This window comes from Mustela nivalis (genome assembly GCF_964662115.1).
Source record: "Mustela nivalis genome assembly, chromosome: 11".
In the NCBI taxonomy this organism is placed as follows: Eukaryota; Metazoa; Chordata; class Mammalia; order Carnivora; family Mustelidae; genus Mustela; species Mustela nivalis.
In genome coordinates this window covers 4148339-4173492 of record NC_139030.1, presented here as the reverse complement: position 1 = coordinate 4173492, position 25154 = coordinate 4148339, and the positions used below count along the sequence as shown (strand labels likewise).

The following is a 25154-nucleotide window of genomic DNA, read 5'->3' as shown; positions in this document are numbered from 1 at the left end:
TGGAAACTGCAAATATTCTTTTAGTAAACACCATTTTATAATAACCTTATAGACTAGTAGAGAGTCTTGAATGAAAATCCCAAAGATCATAAACATTTTAATATTTTAATAGATTCCAGATTCTCTTCCAAAAAGGCTATAATATTTCGTATTTCCAGGGGCATCTCCGTGGCTCAGTCTGTTAAGCATCTGCCTTTGGCTCAGGTCATGATCTCAGGGTCCTGGGATAAAGCCCCACATCAGGCTTCCTGCTCCCTGCTCAGCAGGGAGCCTGCTTTTCCCTCTCCTTTTGCTGCTCCCTTTGCTTGTGTGCACTCTCTCTGTCAAATAAATAAACAATATCTTTAAAAAAAAAAATTTGTATTTCCAGTAGCATTTTATATTTTATATTTCTCCACAATCTCCACAGTAATGAACATTATAATCTTATAATTCTTGTTTTGATTTGATATTGTTACTATTGTTTTAAAATTCTATTTTTTTAAGTTTTTAAGCACATATTTATTTAATTAAAGTTGCTTTTTCTTGTTCCTTCTTGCTCTTTTTTAAACTTTTTATTTTAAAACAATTATAGACCCAGGAAGTTGTAAAACAATATAGAGAGGTCCAGTATGCCCTTCCTTCATCCAGTTCCCCAATGTAACATCTTTTTTTTTTTTTTTTAAGATTTTTTATTTACTTGAGAAAGAGAGAGAGAGCGTGCATGTGCATGAATGGGAGGCGCAGAGGGAGAGAGAGAAGCAGAGTCCCTGGTGAGCAGGAATCCTGATTCAGGACTCAATTCTAGGATCTTGGGATTATGACTGGAGCCAAAGGCAGATGCTTAAGAGACTGAGGCACCCAAGTACCCCCCAAATGTAACACCTTATGTAACTACAGAACAATATCAAAGCCAGCAACTGACATTGGTAGGATGGGTATATGACTCTGTGTCATTTTATCACAGATGTAGATTTACATGACTACCACTATGAGCCTGGTAGACACTATTCCATTACCTCATGCTACACTTCTTTACAGTCACACCCTCCCCCGACTTCCCTGACTACTTGCAACCATGAATCTAATCTCCATCTCTATGAGTTTGTCATTTCAAAAATGTTGCCTTTTGAGAATGGTTTTTTCATTCTGTATAAATCCATGGATTTTTATTAAGCTGTTATGTGTATCCATAGTTCTTCCTTTTTATTGCTGAATACAATTCCATGGTGTGTCTTTACTGTTTTTCACCTGAACCAGTTACCTATTGAAGGACATTCAGGTTGTGTCTAACTTGGGGTTATTGCAAGTAAAGCTTCTATAAACATTTGTGAACAGGTTTTTTGGGTGGATAAAAGTTTTCATTCCTCTGGGATAAATGCCCATCAGTGTGGTTTTTAAGTTGTATGGTAAGTATATTTTTAGTTTTTTAAGGAAGTACCAAATTCTTCCAGAATGGCTATACCATCTTACATTTCCACCAGCAATGTATGGGAGATTCCGTTCTCTGTATCCTTGCCAACATTTGGAATTTTGCTGTTTTTCATTTCTCAGGTACTAATAAGCATGTGGCACTATCTCACTGTGATTGTGATTTACATTTCCATAAGGGCTAGTGATGTTGAACATTTTTCATGTGCTTATTTGCTTAGCCCATACAGGCTGCTATAACAAAATACCACAGACTAGGTAGCTTAAAAGACAACAGAAAATTTATTTTTCACAGTTCTGGACGTTGGGGAATCCAAAATCAAGCGCTAGCAGGTTTGGAGTCTGTAAGAGCCCACTTCCTAGATGGCCCTCTTCTCACTGAAATGTCACAAGCAGAAAGGAAAAAAACTTTTATAAGGGCACTAATTCCATCCAAGAGGGATCTATTGTCATGGACTAATCACTGCCAAAGGCCCCACCTCCCCTGAGGATTAGGATTTCAATTTATGAATTTGGGGGGGACAGATATTCAACCTATAGAATTTGCCATGCATATAAATATATCTTTTTCAGGGAAATGTCTCTTTATGTCTTCCTCATTGTTTAAGTGAATTGTTACTTTTTACAGTGGAGTATTAAGAGTTGTTTTTTTTAATGAGATATACTTAACATAACACCACATAAGTTTAAGGTATATAATGTGTTATTTGATGGAATTATATATTGCAATTTGATTACCACCTTTAGCTAACACCTCTCTCAGGTCACGTAATTCTCATTTCTTTTTTGTGATAAGAACATTTAAGATCATGTCTCTTTGTAACTTTGAAGTTTATAATATGCTATTTTTATTGTCATTATTATGATGATTATTCTGTACATTAGATCTCCAGGATTATTCATCTACCAGGTAAAAGTTTGTAACCTTTAACCACATCACCCAATTCTAATACTCCCCAGTCCTTTGTAGCCAACACTCTACTCTCTGACTCTATGAATTCAGCTTTTTTAGATTCCACATGTGAGTGATATCATGCAGTATTTGTCCTTCTCTGTTTAACTTATCCCACTTTTCCACAATGCCCTCAAGCTCCATCCATGTTGTCACAAATGGCAGGATGTCCTTCTTTCCCATGGCTGAATAATATTCCATTGTCTATTATATATACACCACATCTTCTTAATCCATTCATCCATTGAAAGAAAACTGTTGTTTCCATATCTTGACTATTACAAATAATGCTGTAGTAAGCATGGCAGTGCATATATCTCCTCAATATCCTATTTCCATTTCCTTTGGATATATACCCAAAAGTGGGACTGCTGAATAATACGGCAGTTCTATTTTTAATTTTCTGAGGAACCTCCATACTGTTTTCCATAGTAGTTGTACCAATTTACATTCTTCACATTCTTGCCAGTACTTATCTCTTATCCTCTTGATGATAGCCATTCTAACAGGTGACATCTTGTTGTTTTGATTTACATTTCCGTGAGCATCATTTCATGTACTTGTTAGCTACTTGTATGTCTTCTTTGAATAATGTGTTCTTTCAGTTGTTCTGTCCATTTTTTAAAATTGGGTTGTTCGTTTCTTTTTTTATTGAGTTGTAGGATTTTTTCATATATTTTGGATATTACCTCTAATCCAATATATGGTTTGTAAATATTCTCTGTCATTTTGTAAGTTGTCTTCTCATTTAGTTGTTTCTTTCGCTGTGCAAAGACCTTTGAGTTTGATATGATCTCACTTATTGACTTTAGCTTTTATTGCTTGTGCTTATGGTGTCATATACAAAAAATCATTGCTGAGACTAATGTCGAGGAGCCTCTTCTTTATGTTTTCTTCTAGGAGTTTTATGGTATCAGGCCTTTTGCTTACATGTTTAATCCATTTCAAGTTAATTTTGTGAGTGGTGTAAGATGGGGTCCAATTTCATTTTTATGTATGTGACTGTCCAGTTATTGGTGAGACTGTGGTTTCCTCACTGAATGTTCTTGGCTGCCTTGTCAAATATTAGTTGACCATGTAGGTGGGGGCTGTTTCTATCCTATTTGTTCCATTGGTCTGTGTGTCTGTTTTTGTGCCAGCACCATCCTTTTATTACTATAACTTTGTAGTATAATTTGAAATCAGGAAGTGAAATCCCTCTACCTTTGTTTTTTCTCAGGATCATTTGGGCTATTGGGGTGTTCCATGGTTTAATACAAATTTTAAAATTGTTTTTTCTATTTCTGTGAAGAATGCTATTGGAATTTTTAAAGGGAATGTATTGAATCTATAGGTGGTTTTGGGTAGTATGGACACTTTAACAATATTAACTATTCCAATCCATGAATGGGAACTGTCTTTCCAATTATTTGTGTCTTCCTTAATTTCTTTCATCAATGTCTTATAGTTTTCATTGTACAGATATTTTGCTTCCTTGATTAAATTTATTCCTAAGTATTTTATTGTTTTTGATGCTATTGTGAATGGGTTAGTTCTATTTCTTATTCAGATGTTTCATTATAAGTGTAGAGAAAAACAACTGATTTCTAGGTGTTGATTTTATATCTTGCAACTTTATTGAAGTTGTGAATAGTCTCAACAGTTGTTTAGGTGAGTCTTGGGGGATATAGATATATCTATATAGATATATCTATATATATATATATATATGACATCACCTGCAAATACTGATGGCTTTACTTCTTCTCTTTCTGTTTAGATACTTCATTTCTTTTTCTTGCCTAATGGCTCGTGTAATGACTTCCTATATTATATTGAATCAGAGTAGGAGAATAGACTCCTTGTCTTGTTCCTGATCTTGGAGGAAAATTTCAGCTTTTCACTGTTAAATATGATGCTTGCTATGGGCTTGTCATACATGCCCTTTATTATGTTGAGGTACATTCTCTCTATACCCACTTTGTTGAGAATTATTTCATTTTTGGGATACCTCGGTAGCTCAGTTTGTTAAGCGCCTGACTTCGGCTCAGGTCATGATCCCAGAGTTCTGGGATTATGTCCAGCATTGGGCTTCTTACTCAGCAAGGAGCTTGCTTCTCCCTCTGACTGCTGCTCTCCCTGCTTGTGCTCTCTATCTCTCTCTGACAAATAAATTTAAAAAATGTATTTTTAAAAAAAGAATTATTTCATTCTTTTAAAAAAATTGCCCCTGTGAACTTCTCATTTTATTCATGTATTATTTTCTTAATGTCTTTTTTTTTTTTTTTTTAAGAGAGTACAAGCACATGAGCTGGGAGGAGCAGTGAGGGCAGAGGTAAAGGTAGAGAATCTTAAGTAGATTCCATGCCCAGCATACCCAGCATGCCCTCCATGCCTAGCCACAGGGCTAGATCTCATGACCCTCATATCATGAGCTGAAACCAAGAATCATACATATAACTGACTGAGCCACCCAGGGACCTCTTTTTTCTTGCCTTTCTGTGTGTCCTAGTAGTTCACAGAGTTTCCTTAAAAGTTATTTTAAATCTTTACCAGAGAAATTATAGACTTCCATGACTTTGGGGTAGATTATAAATATTACTGTGATCCTTGGGAGTATTATTTTCCTTTACTTTTTCATGTTCCTTGAAGTTTTTAATTGCTCTCTTCACATAAGAAGTTGCAGTCACCCCCTCCAGTATTCACTTACTGCTTTCAGGATAGAAATACCTGGTGTCAGCTCTGCTAGTGATTCTGAGGATTTCTCAGTCTTCTATTAATATGCATGTTCCATTCTTTTTATTCCCTCTTCTGACACATTTATGTTTATATGAATTCTACTGATCCCTCAAAGCAACAAGCTCTGCAGTGCCCCATTTGTTTTCCAAAATGTGGTGCTAAAACTCAAGCTTGTGTTCTGTCCCTTGCTTATAGATTGTTCTACATGAATTCACTATCCACATTTCCATCCTCTTTATTTCAACCTACCTGCATCATTATATTTGAAATGAGTTTCTTACAACCAACATATATTTGGTTGTGTTTTTTAATCCACTTTGAACTTCTCTGTTTATAATTGGTCTTTAAACATATATTATTGACTGTTTATATTTAAAATAATTTTTTTTATGTTATGTTAGTCTATTCAAAGTAATTTTTAAGGTTTAAGTCTGTCTTTTTATTTTTACTTTTTGGTTTCTGTTTGTTGTTTCTGTGTTCTTTTTCCCTCAGTCCTATGGGTTGCTTGAATATTTTTGAAAATTCCATTTTTATGTATCATAGTATGTTTGCATCTCTTTTTATCATTTTTTTTAGTAGTTGTCTAGATATTACATTGTATATATTCAACTTACCAAGGTTGATGGGTATGGACATTTTACCAGTTCAAGTTGTAAGAATGGATTAGCATGAGAATGGCCATCTCAAAGGCCTGGAAGCCATTTTACTGAGTTGAGGGAAGAGGGACTAGGGGAAGCTTGAAAAACAAGTTTTGATCAACAAGTCAATCATAAGCACCAGAATGCCGGTGGCTGCATCACAGACCAGATGCATTGGTAAAGAGCTTATCTCACTAAACCACCAGGGACTGATGCAAAAGTAAACCGTCAGAGTGGGGCGCCAGATATGAATGTAGCTATGGAAAATTACTGTGTGTTAAGTGCTTTGAAAATGTATATAAACCCTTGGCTTTGAGTGCTCGGGGTCCTTGTTGAGCCCCCCTGTGGCAGGCAGATACTTGGACCCCAGTTAGCTGGAAATAAACCTCGCTGTGTGACTCACATTATCGCGAGTGTCTTCTGTCCATTTGAGGGGCGGTCGACTCCATATCCTAAAACAAGTAATGTTTATAATATAATTATCTTAAATATCTCCTCTAAATACATTGAGAATCACATCAGGTAATGTTATAATTTTTGTTTCAAAATCAAAACATAATTTAGAAATCTCAACAGGAGAAGGAATGTCTGTTATATTTATCCATATTTTTACCCTTCACCTTGTTCTTTTTCTTTCTGATGTTTGTTGCAAGATTCTTACTTTTATTATGTTTTAATACTTTCTTTAGCTATTTTTAATTGAAGTATAGTTGATATACAATATTATATTAGTTTCAGGTGGACAACATAGTGATTTGACAATTACATTGTGAAATTCTCACCACAATAATTGTAGTGACCATCCCTCACCATATAAAATTGTTACAATATTATTGACTATATTCCTTATACTGTACTTTTTATCCTCAGGATTTATTTTATAATTGAAAGTTTCTATCTCTTAATCCCCTTCACCTATTTTATCCATCTCCCCACCCTTCTTTTCTTTGGCAACCACCAGTTCTCTGTATTTATGAGTCTGTTACTAGTTTTTGTTTGTTCATTTGTTTTGTTTCTTAAGTTCCACAAATATATGTGATATTATATGATATTTCTCTTTGTCTGACTTATTTCACTTACAATAACACCCTCAAGGTCCATCCATGTTGTCACAAATGACAAGATTTCATTCTTTTTTAAGGCTGAGTAATATTTTGTTGTGCATATACACCACATCTTCTTTAACATTCACCTGTGGATGACATATGGGATGCTTCTGTACCTTGGTTAATATAAATAATGCTGCAATAAACACAGAGGTGCATATATCTTTTCAAATAAGTGTTTTCATTTTCTTCAGGTAAAAACTCAGAAGTGGAATTACTGGATCAAATGTTAGTTCTATTTTTAATTTTTTTCTCATTCAGTAAACATTTTCTTTTTTTTTTTCATTATGTTCAGTTGGCCAACGTATTAGTTTTTGATGTAGCATTCAATGATTCATTAGTTTCATATCGCACCCAGTGTTCATCATATCATGTGCCCTCCTTAATACCCATCACCTGGTTACCCATACCCCTACCCCACTCCCTTCTGTGATACTCAGGTTGTTTCCTGGAGTCAGAAATGGACCCTCAAATCTATGGTCAACTAATCTTCAGCAAAGCAGGAAATAACACCCAATGGACAAGAGACAGTCTCTTCAACAAATGGTGCTGGGAAAATTGGACAGCCACATGCAGCAGAATGAGACTGGACCTTTCTCTTACACCATACACAAAGATAAACTCAAAATGGATGAAAGACCTAAATATGAAACAGCAATTCATCAAAGTCCTAGAGGAGAACAGAGGCAGTAACCTCTCTGACATCAGCCACAGCAACTTCTTGCAAGACATGTCTTTAAAGGTAAGGGAAGCAAAAGCAAAAATGAACTTCTGGGACTTCATCAAGATATAAATCTTCTGCACAGCAAAGGAAATAGTCAAAAAACTAAAAGACAGCACACAGAGTGGGAGAAGATAATTTGCAAATGATGTTAATAGATCAAGAGCTAGTATTCAACATCTATAAAGAACTAATCAAACTCAACACCCATAAAACAATAAATCCAGTCAAGAAATGGGCAGAAGACATGAACAGACACTTCTCCAAAGACATACAAATGGCTAACAGACACATGAAAAAATGTTCCACATCACTATCCATCAGGTAAATACAAATCAAAACCACCATGAGATACCACCTCACACCCATCAGAATGGCTAAAATCAATAAGACAGAGAACAACAAATATTGGTGGGGATGTGAAAAAAGGGGAACCCTCTTACACTCCTGGTGGGAATGCAAGCTGGTATAGCCACTCTGGAAAACAGTATGGAGGTTCCTCAAAAAGTTAAAAATAGAGTTACCCTATGACCCAGCAATTGCACTACTGAGTATTTACCACAAAGATACAAATGTAGTGAAATGAAGGGACATTTGCACCCCAATGTTCATAGCAGCAATGTTCACATAGCTGAAATGTGGAAGGAGCCAAGATGTCCTTCCACAGATGAATGGATAAAAATGTGGTTCATTTATACAGTGAAATATTACCCATCAGACAGGATTAATACCTACAATTTGCATCAGCATGGATGGAACTGGAGAGGATTATGCTAGGTGAAATAAGTCAAGCAGCAAGACCATTATCATATGTGTAATATAAGGAATATTTTTAATTTTTTGAGGAACCTCCATATTGTTTTCCATAGTGGCTGCACCAATTTACCTTCCCACCAACAGTGCATCAGGGTTCCCTTTTCTTCACACCTTTACCAATGTTGTTTTGTTTTGTTTTGTTTTGTTTTGTTTTGCCTTTTTGGCAATAATCATTCTGATGTGTGTGAGGTGATATCCCACTATGGTTTTTATTTGCACGTCCCTGATGATTAATGATGTTGAGCATCTTTTCATGTGTCTGTTGGCCAACTGGATGTCTTCTTTAGAAAAATCTCTATTCAGGTCCTCTGCCCATTTTTAAATTGGATTATTTGTTTTGTGTGTTTGTGTTTAATTTGCATGAGTTCTTTATGTGTTTTGGATATTAACCCCTTATCAGATATATCATTTGCAAATATCTTCTCCCATTCAGTGGGTTGTCTTTTTGTTTTGTTGTTTCCTTTGCTATGCAAAATCTCTTAAGTTTGATGTAGTCCCAATTGTTTATTTTTGCTTTTGCTGCCCTTGCCTGAGGAGAAAGATTCAGAAAAAATATTACTAAGGCCAATATCCAAGAGTTTGCTGCCCCTGTTTTTTTTGGGAGTTTTATGGTTTCAGGTCTGACATTTAGGCTTTTAAACTACTTTGTGTTTATTTACGTGTATGGTACAAGAAAATGGTTCAGTCTCATGTTTTGCATGTACCTTTCCAGTTTTCCCCAACACCATTCATTGAAGAGACTGACGTTTCCCATTGTATATTCTTGCCTCCTGTGTCATAGACTAATTGATCATGTAAGTGTGGGTTTATTTCTGGACTCCCTATTCTGTTCCCTTGATCTATATGTCAGTTTGTGTGCCAGTACTATGCTGTTCTGATTACTACAGCTTTCTAGTGTATCTTGAAATCTCCAGCTTTGTTCTTCATTCTGAACATTGTTTTCACTTATTCAGGGTCTTTTGTGGTTCCATACAAATTTTAGGATTTTTTGTTGCAGTTATTTGAAAAATGATATTAGTATTCTGGCAGAGTTCACATTGAGTCTGTAGATAGATTTGGGTATTATCAATATTTTAATAAGATTAATTCTTATTATCCATGAACGTGGGATATCTTTCTACCTATTTGTGTCATCTTTAATGTCTTTCATCAGTGTCTTCTAGTTTTCAGCATACAGGTCTTTCACCTCCTTGTTAGTAGGTATCTTATTTTTTTTGAGGTAATTGTAAATGGAAGTATTCTCTCAATTTCTCTTTCTGCTAATTCATTATTTTTATAGAAATGCAACAGAGGTCTGTTAATTAATTCTATTTCCTGTGACTTTACTGAACTCATTTATTAGTTCTAATAGTCTTTTTAATGAATTTTTTATGGTTTTTGATATATAGTATCATTTCATCTGCAAATTGTGACAGTTTTACTTCTTCTTCCTTACTAATCTGAATGCCTTTTATTTCTTCTTGTCTGATTCTTGTATATTTTAACCATTTTTAAGGGCATATCTGATGGTAAAATATTCCCCGTTTTCCTTTCTCTGAGAATGTCTTGATTTTTCCTTCATTCCTGAAGGATATTTTCACTGCACATAGGATTCTGCATTAACAATTGTTTTCTTAAAAAATGACCTTGAAAAATGTTGTACCTCTTCTTTCTGAATTCCAGAGTTTCCTATGATGTCATTTAAATTACTTTTCCTGTATAAGGAAGTTGTCTTTTCTATCTTACTGCTTTCTGCCTTGCTTGTGCTGACTGATGAAATGTCTGATACTAAACAGAGAGACATTTGGAGAGCATCTTATTCATTTGTACAGAACAAGGTTACTTTACAAGGATGCAAACTGAATAAACCTAAACTGTACTGCCCAATACTACAAAGAGAATTACAGATTTGTACTAGAATTTTCTCCAAGTAAAAATGTCAAGATTCTCCAAAGTAAAAATGAAAAATCAGAGAATGAGTTTAATGCTGAGTAGCATGTTTATAGTGAAGTAGGACTGAAAGTAGGACCTGAAAACAAATCATTCCAGAGAGATAGGACTCTATGACCATCACAGCCCTCTCATCCCTGTCTACTTATTAATAAAAACAGCAGTATTGGCTAGTATATATTGATGCAATGTGTATGGACAGACATTATGCTAAGTGCTGTATGGATACTCTCATTTAGTTCTGATAATTTTTCTGAAAAGTATTAGTATTCCCATTTTAAGGTGGAGAAATAGAGAGGAAGTTAAGGAAAGTTTCCCAAAGCAACTCTTTTGGTAAGAGCCACATCCAGGATTCAAACTCACCTTAACTAATCCCACAGTCTGTTCCCTGACCCTCCACCCTAGGACAGATGAGTCCTAGGCAGAACAGCCTGATCTGCCTTGCCTATCTTACTTGCCTGTCTCTCTAGTACAGTGATTGTCAAACTAGCCATGTAACATAATCCCTGGAGGGCATTATGAACAGAATACTGGCCCCACTTTTAATTCAGAAAAGTCTTGATCAGGCTTGAAAATGTGCACTTCAGCAGGTTCCCAAGAGTATGAGTTATCCATTGTTACATAACCACCCTGACTTAGCTGGGTGCTTTTGGCTCAGAGTCTTTCACAAGGCTGTAGTCAGTGTTTTGGCAATGGCAGCACTCATCTCAAGGCTGGACTGCAGGATGTCTGGCTTACACACATGCTCTGTGACGGGTCACAGATCCTTGCTGGCTATTGTTTGGAGACATCAGTTTCCTGCCACATGAGCCTCTCCATAACACTCTTCACAGTATGTCACTTGGCTTCCTGCAGAGCAATGCATCCAGGAGAGGCCCCCCAAAATGGAAGCCACAGCCTTCCTATAACATAATCTCAGAAGTGGCATCCCATTCCTTCTGCTATATTCTGTTCATTAGAAGAGAATCACTAAGTCCAGCCCACTCTCAAGAAGAGAGGCTCAGACAAGGGCCTGCACCAACCAGGTGAGGTCTTTGGGGATCATCTTAGAGGCTGTTCACCATACTGGGTGCTGCTGCTTGACTGGAGCCACACTTTGCAATCTCCTGCTCTATTTAATAGCCTCAGAACAAGACCATTTTTCCTGATAACAAAGCTTTTTGGTAAGTAAATGGATATATGACTCTAGTAGCCTCCACACCTCTAGGTGTAGGAAGGGAGTTAATTCTTTTCTATTGAGCATACAGAAAAAAATCAAGGTAAACTTTTGCATTTAAAACACTCAGTCTTCAGCCCGCATTCTCTCTAACGGCCCATAACCAAGCTATGAAAGTGTTAATGTTCTAAAATTATGATGAAAGGAAAGTTGAGGATAAAGCTCTCATGATAGCATGAAGAGGCCCCATCAACAACTCAGGTACAGACTGGTAGAAGAGTAGGGAGTGGTGTGATGGAAAAGTCCAAGTCACCTCCTAACTCGAAAACAAGTGAATTCAACTTTAGTAGCAGTAAGCGCCAGTATCAGGTGGCTTAATTTCCTTCTAGAAGGCTTAATGTCATTTACTTGCTGAACGGCAAGGGCCCATCTTCTTTATCTAGTGTACCTAAAGTGCATAAAAGGGAGCTTTGCATACAGATGTGCTCAATTAACATTCATTTCTTTTGGGGGGAATTTGAGAGTTAGGAAAGAGTCTGAGTTGTTGTTCTTCCTTACTTTGGAGTCATTCTATCTACCTATGAAACAACAGGAATTTATACGATGTAGAATAGTGAGTGGACATGGGATTTATGTTGCAGCTGGCGTGACAAATCGACCAGGAACGTGAGGGTAAGAGGATGAAGAAAAGAACTCGAGAAGCAAAGAGATGGGGGAAGGAGGAGCACTGAGGAGAATGTCCAACAGTGCTAAGTTTATTCAAAGTACTAAGGCCATATATATAGTGATAATAGGAGAAGCAATACACCTGTGTCTAGTTAAGCAACCATGAGTTCCCATAATAAGTTTCACATTTAACTATAAGCAAGACCTCGTGATGCCAAATGGCTGATGCTAGTATAATTGTTTTGTATTGATACAGCAAACCTGAAATTAATTTATGGGCTCTACTAGGGCAGCAAGGACCAGCAATGAACTTATGACCCCAACTGAATTGTTCTCATTTATTTAGCAAGCATGTGGGAAGTCATGTAGGTAAGCGCACACCACATAGCACAGACCCTTTCTCAGTGCTACTCAACTTTTCCCATCCTAAACCTTTTGTTAGGTTATTCAGACTTTAAAGGAGGCACAAGTCAGGGCCTGGTTTAGTCCTCGTCTCAAACCTTATTGCGGCCTCCCACAGGTTTAGAATCACAATACTATGACACACAGATCTGTGTGAACTCAGGCCATTGCTGAGGTTCTCTGAGACTCTATCTGTAAGATATAGATAATATACCAACTCTTTCTAACTTACAGTGGAGTTGGGGAAAGAAAACTAAATGAAAGCACTTTTTAAATTTAGAGGAATAAACAAAGCAATATTTGGGAGCTAAAACAAAAACAAAACAAAACAAAAACAGAATAAACAATGATTTTAAACTTTGGGTGCATATTAGAATCACCTGGAGAGATTTGAAAAGTCTGAGTTCCCAGGCTGTACCCCAAAACCATAAACAACAATTATGCTCCCTTCTCTTCCTCCTCCTCTGCCTTCCTCTCTCTCTCCCATGGAAGTGGGTGCATATATACATATACATATTTATATGTATATTATTTAAGGTAAACTCTTAAAATAGTTAAAAGAAATTTTACCTTTGTTTCAACCAAATAATATGCACAAAGTATTGAGGATGACATTCCAAAGGAGTATGTGAAAGAGGTGTCCTGCAGGGTGAGGTGGAGGTGGGAGTCATGAGACTTGAAGAACACCTGTGAATGAAAGAGCTTCATTTCTCAGCGCCTGTGGGTTGATCATAACAGAAAGGATGGCCATATCAGCACAGACCTCAAGTATTCTGTTAGGAGGGACAAACTTTATTTTGAATTCAGTTAGAGTGCCTGAGTAGATAACTAAACTGGGACAGAGTGGGGGCAGCATAAGTAGGTGAAGCTGTGTGTACGCTGAGTTAATGTCTGAGCCAAGACAAGAAAGAGGTGCCTGAGTGTGATTGTGTTCAAATTCTATTCTTAGGGGATATTTGTTTAAGCAAGAACATTTGCCCTAACTATTTACCTTTAAAAAGTATTTCTAATAAGCATGCCAAGTTCAGTAATTACTTCCAAGACTTTCTTTGATCAAGGTGGAACACTTGATTTTTTAATATAGTCTTAAAATATAGATTTTAGCAGAAACAATATTTGTTTATTCCTAATCTTCACATTTTCCAAAATTACTGTGAACAAAGTATTTCACTAGAATCTGTATTTTGGGGATTAACCAAAAGATGGGGTAATATTGAAAAAAAAAAAAACTAAACAGGAAAAGGACACTGTGCCCAGTTGATACGTTCTCCTCTCTCCTGTCCAGAACCACATGCGGTGGGAAGAACAAGGTGAGAAGCCCATTTGCTCCCACAGTCAGAAAGCTTTTCACATTGAGCCAGTTCAGAGGGCATGGACCCTCCCCTCTGTCTCTGCAGAGGATGCACCAAAGGAGATTCCTTTACAACCCAGGAGCATCATTCCTCAGCTCCCAAGCATCAGTTTAGATGACCTGTGGCTGGAGAAGACACAGAGAAGGAGTTTAAAGAAGCAGGTTCAGGAGAGGAAGATGCAAAAAAGGATAGTGCATAAAGATGGAGTCCAAGTAAGCTGTTCACATGCCATGTGTCATCAGACTTGGCCTGGTATCCCCTCTTCCTCTGCAGCTGCTTGCATTTCCTGTGACTCTTTCCTGTGCTAGAGCTTGTTACCCTTGGGCCCTCTGGATACAGCACAGTGATGCCCCTCTTCAGCCCCTCTGCCCTAGCACAGCCTGCAGGAGACACTTTTCATAGTGGCATGTCCCAAAGCTAAAGGTTGTGGATCCTTTTTCCTCTCTGCAGTATGTCTTGCCTGTGTCCTGCCCTTTGCAAGGTATTGGAGCAGAACTGAGGAAGGCAGGGCCAACCCTCAAGTCTGTCTGTAGTAATTACCATTTAGTAAGGACCTACTCTGTGCCAAGCACTTTGTTAGATACTGGTCAGTATTAGCTCTACTACTAATAAAAGAGCATGACATCCTGATATATTCTTAATTAAGTTAATTAAAATATTAGATCATTAGAATGTTGTCCCTAGGGACATTCCAACACCATGATTTTTGCATGAAACTGTCAGCCTATTAAAAAATGGCTTAATAGTGCATACATCATATCTTTTACTTAATCACAGACTGTTTCTTGTTCTTTCCTGTATAAAATAGCAGTTTTATACACATCCCTGAATCTTCCTCCTCCATGCATACCCACCCTTTTTTTTAATAAAATGAAATTCACATAACATAAAATTAACCATGTTAAAGTATACAATTCAGTGGCATTTAGTAGATTGACAAGGTTTTGCAAGATTCACCTCTATGTAGTTCCAAGAAATTTTCATCATCTCTAAAGGAAACTTTATACCCATTAAGCAGTCACTACCCATTTCAAAACAAACAAAAGTTTTGAAAGGTCCCCAGATCCTGCAAGCACTAATCTACCTTCTGTCCCTAAGGATTTACCTAATCAGATATTTCATGTAAGTGGAATCATATAATACACAACCTTTTGGATCTGGTTTCTTTCACTTAGCATAATCTTTTTGAAATTCATCTATGTTATAGTATATATCAGCACTTCATTCTTTTTTAGGACTGAATAATATTCCATTGTACAGATATGTTTGTTTTATTTCATTTATCTATTAATCCATTGATATATATTTGGGTTGTCTCCTCTTTTGGCTATTGTAAAATAGTGCTGTCAGGAATATTTGTGTACAAACTTTTGTTTGAATACGTGTTTCTATCCTTTTGGGTATATATCTAGAAGTGGAATATGGCATATGGAAATTCTATGATTAACTTTTTGACAAATTGCCAAGCTGTTTTGTATACCATTCACACCATTTTACATTTTTACCAGCAGTGTTTGAGGGTCGCAAGTTCTCCACATCTTAAACAATTGTTTTTTGTCTTGTATTATTTTGTTTAAATTATACCACCTAGTGGATCTGAATGGTACTGCATTGTGGTTTGATTTGCATTTTCCTAATGATTAATGTTGAACATATCTTCATATGCTTGTTGGCCATTTGTATATCTTCTTTGGAAAAATTTCTATTCGAGTTGTTTGCCCGTTTTATAACTGGGTTATTTGTCTTCTTGTTGTTTAGTTGTAAGGATTCTTTATATATGTGGATACCAGCCCCTTTTGAATAAATTTTTTGCAGATATTTTCCCCCATCTGTAGGTTGATTTTCACTTTCTTAATAGTGTCTACTGATGCACAAAAGTATTTAATTTTTTAAAACCCAATCTATGTTTTCTTTTGTTCTGGTGAATTTAGTGTCATGTCTGAGAATCCGTTCCCGAATCCAAGGTTATGTACATTTACTTCTATGCTTTTCTCTAAGAGTTTTTATAACTCTTACTCTTACATTTGGGTTTTTTATTTATTTTAAACCAATTTTTGTGTTTTCGGTGAGGTTGAGGTCCAACTTCAGTTTTTTCCATGTGAATTTCTTGTTGTGTCAACAACATTCATTTGATGAAGAAACTATCCTTTCCCTCACTGAATGGTCTTTGTGCCCTTGTTAAAAAAAAAAAAAAAACCAAATGACCTTAGATATGTATATATGTATATATTTATTTCTGGACTCTCAATTCTGTTCCATTGGTCTGCATATCTATGTTTATGCCAGTATCAGACTATTTTAATTACTGTAGTTTGTATTCAGTTTGGAAATTGGGATGTATGAGTTCTCTTTGCTACTCATATATATGGCATGTAAGGCTTTTGAGATTTTGTTAAGATTACACTGAATCCATAGATCACATTGGAGAGTACTGCCATCTTACCAATATTAAATCTTTGAATCCATAAACACAGGTTATTGTTCTGTTTTTTAGGAGTTCTTTAACTGCCTTTAAATTTTAAAAAAATTGTTTTCATTTTTACTAATTTATTTGACAGAAAGAGAGATCACAAGTACGCAGAGAGGCAGGCAGAAAGAGGGGAAGAACAGGCTCCCTGCAGAGTAAAGAACCTGATGGGGGGCTTGATCCCAGGACCCTGAGATCATGACCTGAGCTGAATGCAGAAGCTTACCCCACTGAGCCAGTCAGGTGCTCCTTTTAACAGTTTTTAGCAATTTATTTTATAGTTTTCAATGTACAAGTCTTGCACATCATTGTTAAATATTTCTTAAGTATTTTCTCAATTTTTTTAATTGACGGATAACTGACATACAACATTATATTAGTTTTAGATGAACAGCCTAGTGATTCGAGAGTTATATATATTATAAAATGCTCACCACAATAAATGTATCACTACCTGTAATCATACAAGATTAGTCCAATATTATTAACTATATCCCCTGTGATATATTTTTCATCCCCATGTCTTATTTATATTATACCTGGATGTCTGTAACTCTTAATCTCCTTCACCTATTTTGTCCACCATTCCACCTCCTCTCTGCAACCACCAGTTTGTTTTCTGTATTTATGGGTCTGCTTCTGCTTTTTGTTTGTTTGTATTCATTCATTTGTTTTGATTTTTAGATTCCACATATAAGTGAAATTGTATGGATTTTTTCCTTCACTGTCCGATTTATTTCACTTAGCATTATACTTTCAAGGTCCATCCATGTTGTCATGTCACAAATGGCAAGATTTTAGTCTTTTTTATGGCTGAATAATGTTCTGTTATAAATGAAGATATGGTATATATACTGTATCTTTATACATTCATCTACTGATAAACACTTAGGTTGCTTCCATATCTCAGCTACTGTAAATAATACTACAATAAACTGGGGTGCATATATCTTTGAATTAGTGGGTAATACCTAGTAGTGGAATTACTGGATTGTATGGTATTTCTATTTTTAGTTTTTTGAGGATTCTCCATAGTGTTTTCTGTAGTGCTTGCACCAACTTACATTCTCACTAATAAATCACAAGTGTTCCCTTTTTTCTACATCCTTGCAAATAATTTTTATTTGTTGTCTTTTTGATACTAGCCATTCTGACAAGGTGACAGATACCTCGCTGTGGTTTTGATTTGCATTTCCCTGACAATGAGTGATGTTGAGGATCTTTCACGTGTCTTCTCAGTGCGTCTTCTTTTGAAAAATGTCTATTCAGGTCCTCTGCCTAGGGTAATATGGACCTCATAAAATAAATTGAAAAGTATTCTCTCCTGACCTATATTCTTGAAAATATTGATAAAATTGGTTTTCTTTGCTCTGAAGTCTACTTTGATATTAACATATGCAAATCTTTTTTTATTTATGTTTAACTTTTACTTTCAAACTGTCATTAATTTGAAGTGAATTTTTTGTAAGCAACAATGTTGGATTTTTTTAATCCATTATGCTTATCTCTGTCTTTTAATTGGTGTATTTTGATCATTGACATTCAAAATAATCATTGTGTTAGGGCTTCAGTCTGTCTTTTTTTTTTAAAGATTTTATTTATTTATTTGACAGACGGAGATCAGAAGTAGGCAGAGAGGCAGGCAGAGAGAGAGGAGGAAGCAGGCTCCCTACTGAGCAGAGAGCCCCATGCGGGGCTCGGTCCCAGGACCCTGGGATCATGACCTGAGCCGAAGGCAGAGGCTTTAACCCACTGAGCCACCCAGGCACCCCCAGTCTGTCATTTTATTACGAGTTTCCTGATTGTTTCTCCTGTTTTCCAGTACTCTTTTCTTACTTTTCTGTCAGTTACACAAATATTTTTTAGGATTCCATCATAATTTATTTGTTGTGTTTTTTAAAAGATTTATTTACTTATTTTAGAGAGAGAGAAAGAACTTGCATGTGAGAGTTGGGGAAGGGGCAGAGGGAAAGTCTCAGGTAGGCTACCCAGTGAGTGCGGAACCTGACATGGGCTTGATCTTACCAGCCATGAGATCATAACCTGAGCCAAAACTAAGAGTCCCGCACTTAACTAACTGAGTCACCTAGGTGCCTCCTATGCTATTTTTTGAATATATGGTTCTGTATGGTTTTCTCAGTGTTTGCTAAAAGTATTGTTGTATACATACATAACCAATCATTGTGTACTGTTATCAACATTTTATCACTTCCAATAAATCTTACGTCCATTGAGGTTCATTTACCCTCCCTACTTGTAAAGTATTATTGTCTAAAATGTTTTCTCTATAAACGTTGAGCACCATATCAAAGATTTTTAAATTTTGTTTTAGTCATCAAAAATGATTTGACATTCACAAGAAGTAAGATAGTCTATTATATTTACCCTAATTTTTAACTATGCCATTGTTCTTTCTTTATGAAAGTCCAGACTTTTTTTTGTCATCATTTCCTTTCTCTTTAGAAAACTTCCTTTACCCACCCTTAAAGGGTAAGTTTGCCAACAATAAATCTTTCACTTTTCCTTCAACTAAAAATGTCTTTATTTTCCCTTCATCCTGAAGGAAAAAAAGTACAAGTTTGGGAGTTGACAGTTCTTTTCTTTCAGTACTAAAAATGTGTTGGGCCACTTCCTTCTGGCCTACATGGCTTCAGATGTCAAACCCATTGTCATTACAATTGGGGCAACCATATAAGTAGTGAATCTTTGCTCTCTGGATGCTTTCAAGTTTGTTTGTTTGATTTTTTTTAATTCTTTTCAATTTTCAGAGGCTTAACTATGATATGTCTTAGAACTCATTTCTTTGAGTTTATCCTATTTGTGGTCCACTCAATGTCTTAGTTAGCTTGGGCTGCTACAACATAATACCACAGACTAAGTGGCTTAAAGAACAAACATTTATTACTCACAGTTCTGGAGGCTAGATCCAAGATCAAAGTGGTAGCTGATTTAGGGTCTAATGGAAGCCTGCTCCCTGTTTTGAGATGGCTTCTTGCTGTATCCTCACATAGCAGAAAGTAAGATCATCTCTCTTGTGTCTTTTCTCACTAGGGCACTAATCCCATTTATAAGGGCTACACCTTCTTTTACCTTCAGATACCAACACACTGAGGGTGAGGGCTTCAGAATGAATTGAGAGGGGACACAAACATTCAGTTCAATAGCACTAAGTGTTTTGAATTTGTAGTTTTATATATTTCACCAAATTTGGGAAGTGTTCAGCCATTATTTCTTTAAATATTGTTTCAATCCCATTTGTATCTCTTCTCCTTTAAAGACTCTGCTCTTTTGTTTTTCACCCACAGATCTCTGGGACTCTATTTATTTTGTTTCTATTTTCTCTGTTGTTCAGAATGAGCAAATTCTATTGATCTACCTTCAGGTTCAATGACTTTATCCTCTGTATCTTCGCTCTACTACTGAGCCTATCAACGTTTTGTAATCTAGCAGGGTTTTTGTATCAGTATTGATTCCTGTTTGGTTCTTTGTACAACTTCTTTTGTTTTGTTTTGTTTTGTTTTGTTTGCTTCAAGAAAATGTGTAACTGATTATTCAAGTACTTTTATAATGATTGCTGTATTTACACTGTCAGATAATTCAGGATCTGATTCATCTCAGTGTTGATATGTTGCCTTTTCTCATTCATTTTGTGAGTCTCGTCTTTCTTTGTATAATGAGGGATTCTCTGTTGTATCATGAATATTAATGTGATGAGACTCTGTATTGTATTTTACTTTCTTATTCTTATTTTAACAGTCAGTCCCCCTGACAAAAGTTGGGCTCTCACTGCTTCATTGCAGTTGGGTAGGGTAGTTCATCTCGCTCCTTAGGACTGCTTACAACTTCCTGGTAAAAGTGGGGCACCAACTCTACCACCTCATTGCTTCCAACATGTAAGTTGCCTCCCTGCTGGGCCCTGTCAACACACCGGGAGAGGAAACAAAGTAGAGTGCCAGTTGACCCTGCCTCTCTTCAGTTCCCCTGCCTCACTTGCTGCCCAGTGGGTCTGGAGGTTCATCTTTCCTACCTTTCTGACACAGGGACAGGTAGATTTAACATGATGTCATTCAGTCTCATTCATGCCCACTGTGGTAGACAATCACCCTGGCTGCACCCCACTGGCACCAGAGCAAAGGTGGTAAAAACCTACTGGTGCTGCACCCCACCTCACATTGTCCTCTTGTCTAGTTCTTGTTACATGAGGGTGAGGCTCAGCTCTCTGCTGGACCCACTGACACTACCCTGGCAAACAAATTGGATCACAACTGCTTGCTTCCACCAGGCAAGGGATGGAAGGTCAGCTCCCTGCTTGGCCTGCTAACACTACCTATTGGGGAAATTAGAGTGCCACCTGGAAAAGAATGGAAACTTCCCACTCATTTTCATAGACACCACTGAGTGGGGACAACTAGAGCATTTCCTACTTCTGCTGGGTGCATGTTGGGAATATAACTCCGTGTTCAGCCCAGGAAAACCACCTGAGAAGGGAATTAGAGCATGCCATCTGCTTCTGTGAGATAGGAAAATGGGGTGAAAGATTAGCTCTCTGCTTGGCCCCACCTTCATTTCATGTTCTCTGTCCCTCTTGGTCCAAACAGGCAGTGATTTTATTTCAAGCCCCTGTTACTTATTTTTCAATAGTTCTTCCCTCAATTTCTCTCTTTCTTCTTGCATTTTATCATAAGCATCAAGAAGAAAACTTTCAACACTTTGCTTAGACTCCTTACCTAAATATCCAAGTTCATTAATTGCCAGTTGTGTTTTCTTCATAACTACAGAACACACTTCTGCTAAGCTTCCTACCACCAAATGACAAGGATCCTCTTTCCTTTAGTATCAGAAAAAAAAAAAATCCCTCATTTCCTTCTGAGCCCTCACTAAAGGAACATTCAATGTCCATTTTCTACTAATGGTCTATTCAAAACATCTTAGTTTTTATCTAAGGCAATTTATGTTTTTTTATCAAGCTCTTCTCCCTCCTGAGCCCTCACTGCCAGGCATGACTTCAATATCCATGTTTCTACTAACAATCTATTCAAGGCAATCTAGATTTTTTTCTACATGCTTTTCCAAATTCTTCCAGCCTCTGCCTACTACTCAATTACAAAGTCTCCATGTTTTTAGATGCTTGTTATAGTCACATTCCACTTCCAGGCACCAGAATCTCTACTTGTTTCCTATTTCTGCTATAACAAATTGCCGTAGATCTAATGATTTAAAACAATACAAAACCATGACCTTATAATTCTATGTCAGAAGTCTGACATGGCCCTCACTGAGCTAAAATCACTGCATCAGTAAAGCTGTGTTCCTTTCTTGAGGTACTAAGGGAGAATCCATTTCCTTGTCTTTTCCAGCTTCTGGAGGCTGCCCACATTCTTTGTCTTCTGACCACTTCTGCATCTTCAGAGTCACCAACATGGCATCTCTCTGACTATTCTTCTATAGTTCTCTCTCTCTCTGAAACTGACCTCAGCTGGGAAAGGTACTTTTAAGGACTCATGATCAGGTTAGGTCCACCTAGATTATCTCCCTCTCTCATGATCATTAACCTTAATCACATCTGCAATGTCAGTTTGCTTGGTAAGATAACAGGCAGGGATTAGGATGTGTGTACTGGGTATATTATTCTACCTACAACAGTCACCCTTCTAATGTTTTAGCTAGGGGAAACAAGCTTTTCTTAGAGCTTTTCTTGTTTATGCCTGTTGCTGGTTCTGGTTTGGAGGTTTCTGCAGTGCCTTGTCTGGGTTACATGCGGGGCATAAGGAGACCCAGGTCACTCAGCACCCCGTTGTTTCTCAAATCCTGAGATCTCTAGATAGCCCACCTTCTTCTACCTTCCAATCTTTCTATGTTTGTTTGTTGTGTTGTATCTAAGGAATTTATTGGGAAGAGAAAGGGCCTTGAAAGAATAGGGCTATTACATCCTAGCAGAACCAGAAATCTATGAATGTTTGGTTTTTAAGAACTAAGCGGGTTTGGGGGGTTGAGGGGATCACTAAGGCCATTCACACATTCAATAATGTGCTAGAAGAACTCAGCATATAATCATATTTATGGGGAGACTTATTGCAGTGAAAGGATATAGGACAGGATCAGCAAGGGAAAAAGATACAGGTGAGGTCTGGATAAGAAGTCCTCCCATGTTTTCTCTTTTCTGTGAGGGTTCACATTGAGTTTGCTTCTTTCTCTAGCAGGAAAAAAAAAATTCAGTAATGTGTGCCTAATGCTTCTGTCCAAGTAAGTCCACTAGTCACTGAGTGCTTAATGTTTTTATTGGAGAAAGCTGGTCGCATGGCACCACCTGCCGAATACATACCAAATTCCAGACTGTTAGAAGGAAACCATATTGGCCTAAAGCACATTATCCAATTGAGAACTGTAAGTACTCATTTTAATTAGATGATAAATAAATATTGTACACATGGTCCACGCACAGTAAACCCATCCTTATCAGTTATGGAATGGTTTGAGAGCCAAGCTTCCAGATGCCAGCTAAGAACAAAGCCTGCACACAGGCCCCAGTAAAAATAACAGCCTTGGAGCTGGTCTGCTGTTTTCTCTTTTCTGCATATGAGTAATAAACTTATTTGAGATTTTATCAGATAATACATCAAGACAACAACATAAATGGAATAGCCAAACACTTTAGGATCTCACAAAATTCCACTCCAGGGAGTATGCAAACCTATAGCTGTGAATGGAAGGAAGATTCAGAGATGGGGATAGTACATAACATAAGGTCACTTTTTACAAAGTACTTGTACCATTTGACTATAACTCTCAAAGTGGGAAGTGAGATTATAGGAGATAAAAAATATTGTTTTATATTTTGAAGTGAATATTTTTTAAATTTTTTATTAACATATAATATATTATTAGCCCCAGGGGTACAGGTCTGTGAATCGCCAGGTTTACACACTTCACAGCACTCACCATAGCACATACCCTCCCCAATGTCCATAACCCCACCACCCTTCTCCCAAACCCCCTCCCCCCAGCAACCCTCAGTTTGTTTTGTGAGATTAAGAGTCACTTATGGTTTGTCTCCCTCCCGATCCCATCTTGTTTCATTTATTCCTTTCCTACCCCCAGAACACCCCACATTGCCTCTCAACTTCCTCATATCAGGGAGATCATATGATAATTGTCTTTCTCTGATCGACTAATTTTGCTAAGAATAATACTGTCTAGTTCCATCCACATCATCGCAAATGACAAGATTTCATTTCTTTTGATGGCTGCATAGTATTCCATTGTATGTATATATATATACCACCTCTTCTTTATCCATTCATCTGTTGATGGACATCTAGGTTCTTTCCATAGTTCGGCTATTGTGGACATTGCTGCTATAAACATTTGGGTGCATGTGCCCCTTCGGATCACTACATTTGTATCTTTAGGGTAAATACCCAGTAGTGCGATGCTGGGTCATAGGGTATCTCTATTTCCAACTTTTTGAGGAACGCCCATGCTGTTTTCCAGAGTGGTTGCACCAGCTTGCATTCCCACCAACAGTGTAGGAGGGTTCCCCTTTCTCCACATTGAAGTGAATGTTTTGATGCAGATGCCATGGCAAACTAGCCATATCAAATGGTTGCAACAAGTTAACCCATGAATCTAAACAATTTTATCATATCAACAGTCTTGTGAGTTGGTTATCATGTACCATATTTTACAGATGAAAAAGCTGAGGTTCAGAGGTATTAAGAAACTTGACAAATTTTAAGGCCGTATATTGGCAGAGACTGGATTTGAACCCCTATTTGTGCATCTCCAAAGCCTTTTCTCTTTCTACTTGTATTGCTTTAGGTAGGTTATGGAATGATGAGCTAAAACCAAATATTTTTTACTGTAAGTTTCATTTTAATTAGCTGATATGTAAAAAAAAAATTTTTTTGTTGGAAGCTGTGTAACTACATAAGGCAGAAACAGACGCAGCATATATAGTGTGGTACTTCCCTGACTTCGCAATTCCTAGTGAAAGTTGTACCTGCCAGAATCACTTCATCACTGTCTGAAGAGGAGGATGAATCTGAGGAAATAGTTCAGTTCTTGTTGCACTACCATTTTTTTCATACATAAGATTTATATCACCATTGGAGAGGAATTCACTTCAACAGTCAGTGCATTTCAGGTTAAAAGTTCCCACCAATAGTCCACATTCTTGTTTAAGACTCAAAAGCTGTAAGGACCCTGGTGCTCTCACAGAGTACTTTTGCCCCCAGCACCCAGCTTCTCAGAAAGCCCCTTCTTACTCCTCAGTGCCCTTGGTGTCTGGTGACTCAGTGTAGGCTAAGAATGTTTCCTCCATGCTATTCTAACGAAGAGTTATTTATCACTAATTTTGATGAGGAATCTATAATGCATGAAACTAAATAGTTCCTTATGATTCACAGATTTCATATTTGTGAGTTCATCTCCTCACTAAAATTTCTTTGTAACCCCAAATTCAGTACTCAAGGCACTTGTGCAGTCATTCACAGACATGTGCAGAACAGCAAACATTTGAGTCACTCAGTACTAGGTTCTCAGCTCAGGTTGAACAAGGCGATGCTCTACTTCATGTTTAAGCTTTTTTGCTAAACAAATGTCCTCTTTGTGGCCTATTTAGTACTATGTTTTTGGCATTTTTGTGCTTTTTGTTGGTGATTGTGCTGCTTAAAATGACTGTCAGACATAGTGCTGAAATGATATCCAGTGTTCCTAAGCACAAGAAAACTGTGATTGCCTTATAGAGAAAATACATTTATTGGCTAAGCCTTGTTCAGGCACGAGTTCTACGGCTAGTGGCCATGAATTCAAGGTTAATGAA

General features: G+C 37.1%; 1 protein-coding gene and 1 long non-coding RNA gene across 6 annotated transcripts in view; one reads left to right on the top strand and one right to left on the bottom strand.

The window, feature by feature from the left end:
- Nucleotides 1-25154, top strand: part of ARHGEF4 (Rho guanine nucleotide exchange factor 4) — a 161341-nt gene that overhangs the window by 15606 nt on the left and 120581 nt on the right. The gene's annotated exons all lie outside the window — the stretch shown is intronic.
- The window catches only part of LOC309844133, a 44907-nt gene continuing 21455 nt past the window's right edge, over nucleotides 1703-25154 (bottom strand). The window contains exon 4 of the long non-coding RNA XR_014300514.1: nucleotides 1703-1788. This is a non-coding gene — a long non-coding RNA (uncharacterized lncRNA). The remainder of the gene's footprint in view (nucleotides 1789-25154) is intronic.